Genomic DNA, 8,765 nt, shown 5'->3' with positions numbered 1-8,765 from the left:
GGCCCATGTGGGAATCGAACCGGCAGCCTTCGGAGTTAAGAGCATGGAGCTCTAACCGCCTGAGCCACCGGGCCGGCCCCAAGTCTGTTGTGTCTTGATCTGGAGTGAGTCTTGTAGGCAGCATGTGTATGGGCTTTGTTTTCTTATTCATTCAGTTACCCTATGTCTTTTGATTGGAGATTTTAATCAATTTACATTTAAAGTAATTGGTGATGGATGTGTAGTTATTGCCATTTTATTATTCATATTTTTTATCTTTTTTTTTCTTTTTCATCTTAGAGAAGTCCCTGTAAGATTCCTTGTAATACTAGTTTGGTGGTAATGAACTCTAGGTTTTTCTTGGCTGGGAAGCTTTTTATCAATTCTAGATGATAACTTTGCTGGGTAGAGTAATCTTGGTTGTCGGTTTTCGCTTTTCATCACTTTGAATATTTCCTGCCAATCCCTTCTGGCCTGCAAAGTTTTTGTTGAGAAATCAGCTGACAGTCTTTTGGGAGCGCCCTTATAAGAAACTGTGGGGACAAAGCCCCAAAAAACAGTTTCCAGGCTCTCGGCCTCACATAGAAAGGTGCTGGCTCGGGTAGTAAATGGCCATCAATTGTGATCAGATGGCCAGCAGCTGTGGCTAGTTGGCCGTCAGCTGTAACCCGTAAGCCATTGGCCACTAATATAACGGCTGTGGCTATGCTAGCAGAAAGGAATGGGGGCTAGCAAGAAGATGGTGGCTGGCAAGCGCGGACTGCTGTTAGGCAGATTATGTAGATCCTGCTTCCTGTGTCTCCAGCCTAGCCGCCAGCAAGAACATATTGGTTTGACTCCCCTACTTATGGCTCCATGGGTGTTCCTTTTTGGCCTTACCGTGTCCTGCGTTCTTGGGCAGAGAGTGGGAGCTGAGACCCTGTACGACAAATGGCGCAGCGAGCAGGGTCCCCTGCATGACAGCAACTAACTGCTTTTCTCTTGCTGCTCTTTGTCTTTAACCTTTGGCCTTTTAATTATGACGTGTCTTGGTGTGGGCTTGTTTGGGTTCATCTTGTTTGGGACTCTTTGCACTTCCTGGGCTTGAATATCCATTTCCTTCACCAGTTTAGGGAAGTTTTCCATCATTATTTCTTCAAATAGGTTTTCAATCTCTTGCACTCTCTTTTCTTCTTCTGGTATCCTTTTGATGCAAATGTCGGTTAGCTTGATATTGTCCCAGAGGCCCCTTAAATTGTTCTCATTTTTTTTTTCAGTTCTGTTTGGGTGTTTTTTGCTACTTTATCTCCTGATCATATCACTGATTCAGTCCTCTGCTTCATCTGATCTACTGTTGATTCCCTTTAATATATTCTTCATTTCAGTTATTGTATTCTTTATTTCTGACTCGTTCTTTTTTATGTTTTCTATCTCCATTTTTATGTTTCCTATCTCTTTGTTGAAGTTCTCCCTGAGATCATTGAACATCCTTATAACCAGTATTTTGAACTCTGCAACTAGTAGGTTGCTTATCTCCATTTTGTTTAGTTCTTTTTCTGGAGCTTTGTTCTGTTCTTTTATTTGGGACATATTTCTTTGTCTCCCCATTTTGGCTTCCTTCCTGTATTTGTTTCTATATATTAGGTAGGGCTTCTATATCTCCTGGTCTCAGTACAGTGGCCTTATGTAGTAGGTGTCCTGTGGGGCCCAGTGGTGCAGTCTTCCTGGTTACTAGAGCTGGATGCTCCAGGTTTGTCCCTTGTGTGGGTTCTGTGTGTCCTCCTGTTATAGTTGAATCTTGGTTGCTGTTTGTATATCAATGGGAGGGATTGACCCTGGGTTTGTTGGCTGTGAGGACTGGCCATGACTGTAGTACAGGAGTTGCTGTGCATGGGCTGACCCTACAGAGCAGGATTCACATTAGCAGGGCTCTGGTACCTGCCTAGTCTGCCCTTCGTGTGTAACATCCTTGGAGGAGGCTGGGTGATGTTCCAGATCGGTTTGAAGTTGGTCACTGGGTGTGCCAGCCCTGGGGTCTCCTGGAAGGAGCCCTGCTGTAGGCCAAGTTCAGCTGCAGCCTGTGCCCTGCCCAGGACCACCTGCAATCTGCAGATGGCTGCCGCCGTGCTGTGCTAAGAGGTGCCTTGAGAGGCCAAGTTGTGAATTAAGGCTGGCTGCTGCTAGTACCAGGCTTAGAGCTTCTCAGCCAGAGGTACAGGACATGCTGAAATCAGGTGCTGCTTGTTTGGGTTTTGTGAATCTTTGAGAGACTGTAGGAAAGTCTGCAGCATGAGACAAGGCAGGCAGTTTGTATGAAAAAGCCCCTAGAATCAGTTTGGGGGACCTGAAAGTTGAGTGGGGTGTGGTCTCAGAATCACCAGGGCCGGAAAAAGGAACGGCATTAGTCATGTTGCTGAAGACTCAGATACGGTGGTGGCAGCCTGGGACTGGGGAGGGCTCAACAAAGAAACAATGTTTTTCACCATCTCCTCCATCTGGGAGAAAGCTGCCTCTACAACCCTCACCTTAGAGTCAGACAACTCAGTTTCTCCATGTATGTCCCTTTCGCCTTTAGAGCTCCTGCCCAGCGCTGGAGCTCAGAGTGAGTGAGTCCGTCAGCAAGTAAGTCCATGCACGGGCCCTCTAAGAGGAGTGCCCCGGGGTGTAGCAGCTCTCTGTCCCACTCAGCCACAATCTCTGCTGGTTTTCACAACCAGAAATTATGGGGATGTCTCTCCCCAGCACTGGAACTCTGGACTGGGGAGCCTGGTGCAGCACTGGGACCCCTTGCTCCTCCCGGGGAGACCTCCGCAGCTGAGATATTTTCCCTGATTTTTAATGGTTACACATGGGACCTGCCTGTTCCCTGTCTCTACCCCTCCTATCTGTCTCTAAGTGGTTTCTTCTGTATGTCCTTAGAGGTAAGAGTTCGGTTTAGCAAGATTGCAGATGATTCTCAATGATGGTTATTTTGTAGTTTAGTTGTAATTTTGATGTGGTCGATGGAGAAGGTAAGCACAACATTTATCTACTCTGGCACCTTGACCAGAAAATCAGAAATTTTTTATTTTGATGAAGTCTAATTTATCAAAAAAAGTTTTAATGGTTATTGCACTTTTTGATTTGTCTAAGGAACTTTTTGCTTTCCCCTAAGTTGTGAAGATATTCATCTGTTTTCCTCTAAAAGCTTTATAGTCTTAGCTTTTACGTTTAGGCCTATGATTCATTGCAAAATAGTGTTTGTGTGTGATGTAGGGTGAAGGTTTGTATTTTTCCCATGTCCAGCTGTTCCGGCACCATTTTGGCGGTAAAACTTTCCTTTCCTCCTTTGATGGCTTTGGCCCTTTTGTATTTCTCGGATCTCTTCTCTGTACCAACTTTAGCTGATTTGTCTTGCACATTTTAGAATTGGGCATAGAATCCCTGATTTTTCTTCTTATATGAAAAAGTCTAATTTTTTAAAAGTTGAGAACCAATTCTAATTTAAATGAACAAAGAAAGAAACCAATCCTATGCAGCCAAAGAAACTCACCTGAAGGCTGATTGCCTCTATGGCATAGAAGTAATTTCAGCAGGAAGCTGGATCTGTGCTAGTCGTGTAAATCAATGGCCTTATTTTAAATGAAAGAAAATGGAGATGTTCCCAAGGCATGTAGTTGGGTTTCGATAGTCAATGCAAATCAATGAGAATTCACTACCAGGGCAGAAATAAAACCCAGGGCTGAGCTCTCTTTGGTGTTTAGGAGAGTGGGGGAGCACATCCACGGAGTTACCTTGAATTGTAATTGGAAACAGTACAGGCAGAGAGGACCAAGTGGGAGGTGAGGAGAAGCCAGGACACCCTGGATTGTAGCGGAGGGGCTGAGAGTGTAGGCAGCTAGACAGACCAGTGACAAGAAAGAGATAAGGATCAAGAGAGTTCAGGGTGAGCTGATTTGGAGTCAAGGGTCTGGAGTGGAGGGAACTAAGAGAAGTGACATGTCTCTAAGCCCGGGCCTAACAAGATGCTTCCTGGAATTGGCCGAAGGCCTCTTTGGCTTTCTGGGGGAAAGTGGAGACAGAGCAGCTAGAAGACATACAAATGCAGACGCAAGAGCTTAATGGAGGGTGCTCAGCAGCACCATGTCCTTCCCACCCCTGGCTTTACCGTTATCAGTTTTTAACATTTTTAGATTATATTTTACCCTTAAAATTTGTAATGGGAATCACTTCACATGTTTCAAAAATAAAAAAATATTACAAGCAACTAATGAAAAGTCTTCTTCCCACCTGTCTCCCATCTGCCCAGTTCCCATCTCCACCCGCAGCGAACAATTTGTACAGTTTATTTTACTGCAGCCATTTGTACTGCATACTACTTTGGCAGCCCTGTCTGTCAGACAGAATGCTGGTTACATTGGGAGCTGTTTGGGCCATGTAAAGTAGACCTCAGTGCATTTGTCTGTATGTTAAGAGAAAATAAGCAAGCCTGCCTTAAAAACAGAAGTTTGTTAGAACTTGCTAGAACCTTGCCTCATGAATATGTAAGAGAGGAAGGCACTCATTCTACTGAAACTGTGATATGGTGCCTTTACAGACTGAACGTTTGTGTCTCCTCAAAATCCATATGTTGGAACCCTAACCCCCACTGTCGTGGTATTTAAAGATTGGGACTTTGGGAGGCAATGTGGTTAAGATGAAATCATAAGGTGGGACTCCATGATGACATCATGTGAAGACCCAGCTGCACAGAAGGCAGCTGTCTGCAAGCCAGGAAGAGAACCCTCACTATCAGGGCTTGGCTGCACCCTGATCTCAGACTTCCAGCCGCCAGAACTGTGAGAAATAAATATCTGTTGTTTAAGTCACCAAGGCCGTGGTATTTTGTGATGGCAGCCCAAGCTGACTAAGTGAGGAAGGACCGAAAAAGGAGCTATAAGAAAATGGAAAAGATTTTCAGTTGCTGACATATACCTTTTAACTGCTTTGCTGAGAGTAGCCAGATGTGCTGTTTGACAGTGTGTTCACGTTGGTCTGGAGGAAGGGCCTGTGAGCTGGAAAAGGGGGATGACCATAAGGTCAGGACTAGTAAGTGCTTGAAGCCAGTGACTAGTTGAGTGACATGCATGGGTGATTGACTGCTCGTCTCAAACTACACTCATACCCTGGCACTTGCTAAGTTCTAACCTGGAAGGAGTTTAAGCGGAGAATATAAAAGGTTTGCAAACCTTAAAGTATGGTGTTAGGTGCTAAATATCGACTGCCTAACCCAACTTCTATGTGGGAGAGGGTGTTTTCACCTGATGATTTCACTGCAGCCTCTCCAAATCCTTGGTTTGATTTGAAGATAATGCTGCCCTCTCCTGGACTGATCTTACAACTACAGCCCCGGCCACCAGGAGTAGATTGTATTGTTTTCCTTGGCTTGATCTCAGGTGTATACTTGTAGCCAGGGGCCTTATGTTTTACTAAGTTACTTCTTACAGTCATGGTAGAGTCAGCGTTCTCTCCAGTGTTATTTCTCAGAGACCGGAGGCAAGATAAACAGAAGGCAAGTCACTTGTGGGTCTCCCAATCTCTAGATACATAATCCATCTTTCTTTCCTTTCTTCAACAACTATTTATTGCACCCTAATTGCTAACGTGCCTCCCAGGCACTTGGGATACAGTGATCAAAATGGAAGCATAGGGTTCCATTTTCTAGATCTACTGTAGTTTGTATAAAAGTTTTTTGAAGGACACTGAAATTATTACCTAATTTTATTATTATAAACAATCCTGTGATTAACTTTGTTCTTCCTCTCTTTCTTCCTTCCTATGTTGTTTCCTTCCCTCACATTAAGTGGAATTTCAGGGTCAGGGTCTGCATTGTTTAATGTGTTTGGTACACATTCTTCCAACAGGTTCATGGGTTGTATATAAAGACAGTTAAGAACGTTGATTATCTGTGAGACACTGTGCTAAACACTTTACACGTGTTAATTCACTCATCCTCACACCAATCCTATGAGCTAGGTGCTACTTTTGTTCTCATGTTACAGACGAGAAAACTGAGGCCCAGGGAGCGTAAGCTTCCCATGGGCACACAACTGGCCAGGGACAGAGCTGGGATTTGCATGGAGGTGGTTTGGTTCTAGAACCTGTGCTCTTATCCCATTTCATCATTATGACAGCTCCACGAGGCAAGTTTTATTATTCCCATTTTTATGGATAGCATATTTTGGTACACAATAACAAACTTGTCCAAGATCATAAACTAGTAAACGAGGGCCCCTGTCTACGTCATGGTCTGTTTGACTCCAAAGCAGAAATTTCTGGGTCCTTCATGAGGATTTCTGAATTCATTCAGGAGAGTGTCCTGAGATGAGTTCTTATGCGCTCACTTTTTGAGGTTCCTTTCTGGCTTCCACCAGAGCTTGGCAATCAGGGCTAGGAGGTCTGCATGTGCCCAGGTTATACCTGTGAAGTCCAGCTATTATCCTGACCGTCACAACCTGGACCTTGTGATGCATTGACATTCTTCCCCTCTTCCCTCATCCTAGATCACTTTTGGTTTCCAGAACTCTCTTACTTGGGCATAATTTTGGTTGTGGGTAATAGAAAATTCTATTTGAATACATCTTAACAATAAAGAGAATTTATTGACTCATGTAACTGAAAAGTACAGAGAGAAGATGACCTCTGGGCATGATTTGTTCAGGACTCTGGCTCTGTTTCTCTGTGATTCTCTCAGCTCTGCTTCCTCTGTGTGTTAGTTTTTGTCCTTGGATTCGTTTGCCATTTACGGTAACAAAATGGAGACCAGCAGCCACAACGCTATATAGTTGCTTTTCCACTGTCATCAAATAACCATCCTGAACTCAGGTCTGAGTAGATCATCTTAGGTCACATACTTGCTCTTGAACCTGTCACTGTGGCAATGGGATGATCACTGGGGAGACGGGTGAATCCTCTCCTTCCCTTCCTTTGCCTTCACTTTGGTCCCCAGGTTTAAGTGGATTCTTCTGCAGGCATATGAGGCGATGCTGATGCAGACATCAGAGTTGACACAGAGACAAAAGAGAAATACTTACAGCCATATTGTGCTGTTCACACGGTCTTGCATAGAAGTTGCCATTTTTAAAACAGTGGCAAGAAGAAGCCTCTGCATTTTGCCAGCAGATTGGCATTCAGGCTGCACATGTCACAACAATAATTTGTGGCACTGGATGTTCTGCACAGAATGAAAAAATGCTTTCCCATTAGGAACAGTAGAAGGGAGCAGTTGCAAGTGGGAAGCGAAGTATGGAAGATATGTTGGTGGGCAGACTTGCTGGAATGTTTTCAAATGGGTAAAATTTTATTCCATGCTCATGTATACATGCCTTTCCCCCACTCAGTGAAATGCTCTTTCCTACTATGAAGGGAAAGATTCTTTCAACTCTTGACCTCCAGATCGTTTTCCCAATGGAGACCTAAACTACCACAGTTGCCACTCCTATGGTTCTCCATAAGGGCTGCTCCCCCATTTACTCCTCAGGCTTGAAGTTGGACCATATCCTTCCCTAATAAGTCAGTCATTAGCCTAAATAGACTGGAGTGTTGAATGACTTGATTGAGGGCTTAGGAAGAGCAGAAGGGAATTATACATAAGAGGAGCTTAAAAATAGATACCAGATATGGCTGCTCTTGCCCTAGTCCCTTGCAAGGACTTCCCATCTAGTGACTGCTGCCCCCTTGTGGCAAACGCTCTCTTTCCCTGTGGTCTCACCTTGCAGTTGAGCACACGCAGGCGTTTTGTAGTCCAGGCCACGAACAGTCTGTTTTCTCCTGTGTCCCCACTATTTTCTGCCCCAGGAGCTACCTTTTCCTAGATGATTAATAGGGGGCATGTTCACTCCCTTCAGGACTCCCCCATCTTCAAGTCCTTTCTAGTTTAAGCATCAGATCACAATTGTCCAACAGCAGTACAAGCAAAGCATGGGTAGCCCCAGGCAATGGTCTCCTACGCTTCCTGCTACTATTTATAAATGATAAGAGAACCCAGAGGAAGGCATGACTTAGCTTAAAAAATATGCTTCCAGGGGCAGAATTGTAGGCACCAGTAGCATGATAAATTTGGCATTTATGGAAGGGGCACAATTTATACTTGAACAGATTGGTGCTAACTTTAAACAATAGATGATGGTTGGGAAAGAACACCCAGCCAACTAGGCTGGCTGTATGGAAGTGAAGCTTTCAGGCACTCTGTGTGCCTGCCGTGACAGGCACTCTGAATCATGGTGGTGATCCACGATCCATAAATCATAGGAGATATGTCTAAGTGTCATTTACTGCAAAACCATTAATTGAGCACTTACTCTATTCCTTGCAGAGGATAAAGATGATTCCGATAGGGTCCTTGCTCTCTAACAGTCCACAGACTAGTGGGGAAGGCTGATGTAAACACATCATTGCAGTACAGTAGGGTTCATATTTTAATGAAGAAGTGATTAAAATGTCAGAGGGTTAAAGCCAAGGGTCAGACATTAGCTGCTGGGGGCATCCAAGGCAGGTTTCCAGAGAATCCATCCTTCCATACTGAGGAACAGAATGACATGAGCCCTACCTTCTCTGTTCACTGATTGCTCCAGCTCCAATGGTCTCCCTGCTGTCCAGCCCATGCCCCCGGCCTCTGGGCCATTCTCATCAACCACTTGTTGGCAGTGGTTGTGCAAAGGAGCAGCTGGCCGTGGAGAGGGGTTAATTCTCCCTCCACATCTCCACCAGCCCCAGGCCACCCCAAAGAAGCCTTTTATATAAGTAAAATTTGTGTGTTTTTTGTCCTAACATAGCTCAAGTACAGTCTT

Source organism: Rhinolophus hipposideros (assembly GCF_964194185.1).
Source record: "Rhinolophus hipposideros genome assembly, chromosome: 6".
Lineage (NCBI taxonomy): Eukaryota > Metazoa > Chordata > Mammalia > Chiroptera > Rhinolophidae > Rhinolophus > Rhinolophus hipposideros.
The sequence above is the reverse complement of the archived record's forward strand: the minus strand, read 5'-3'. Positions refer to the sequence as shown.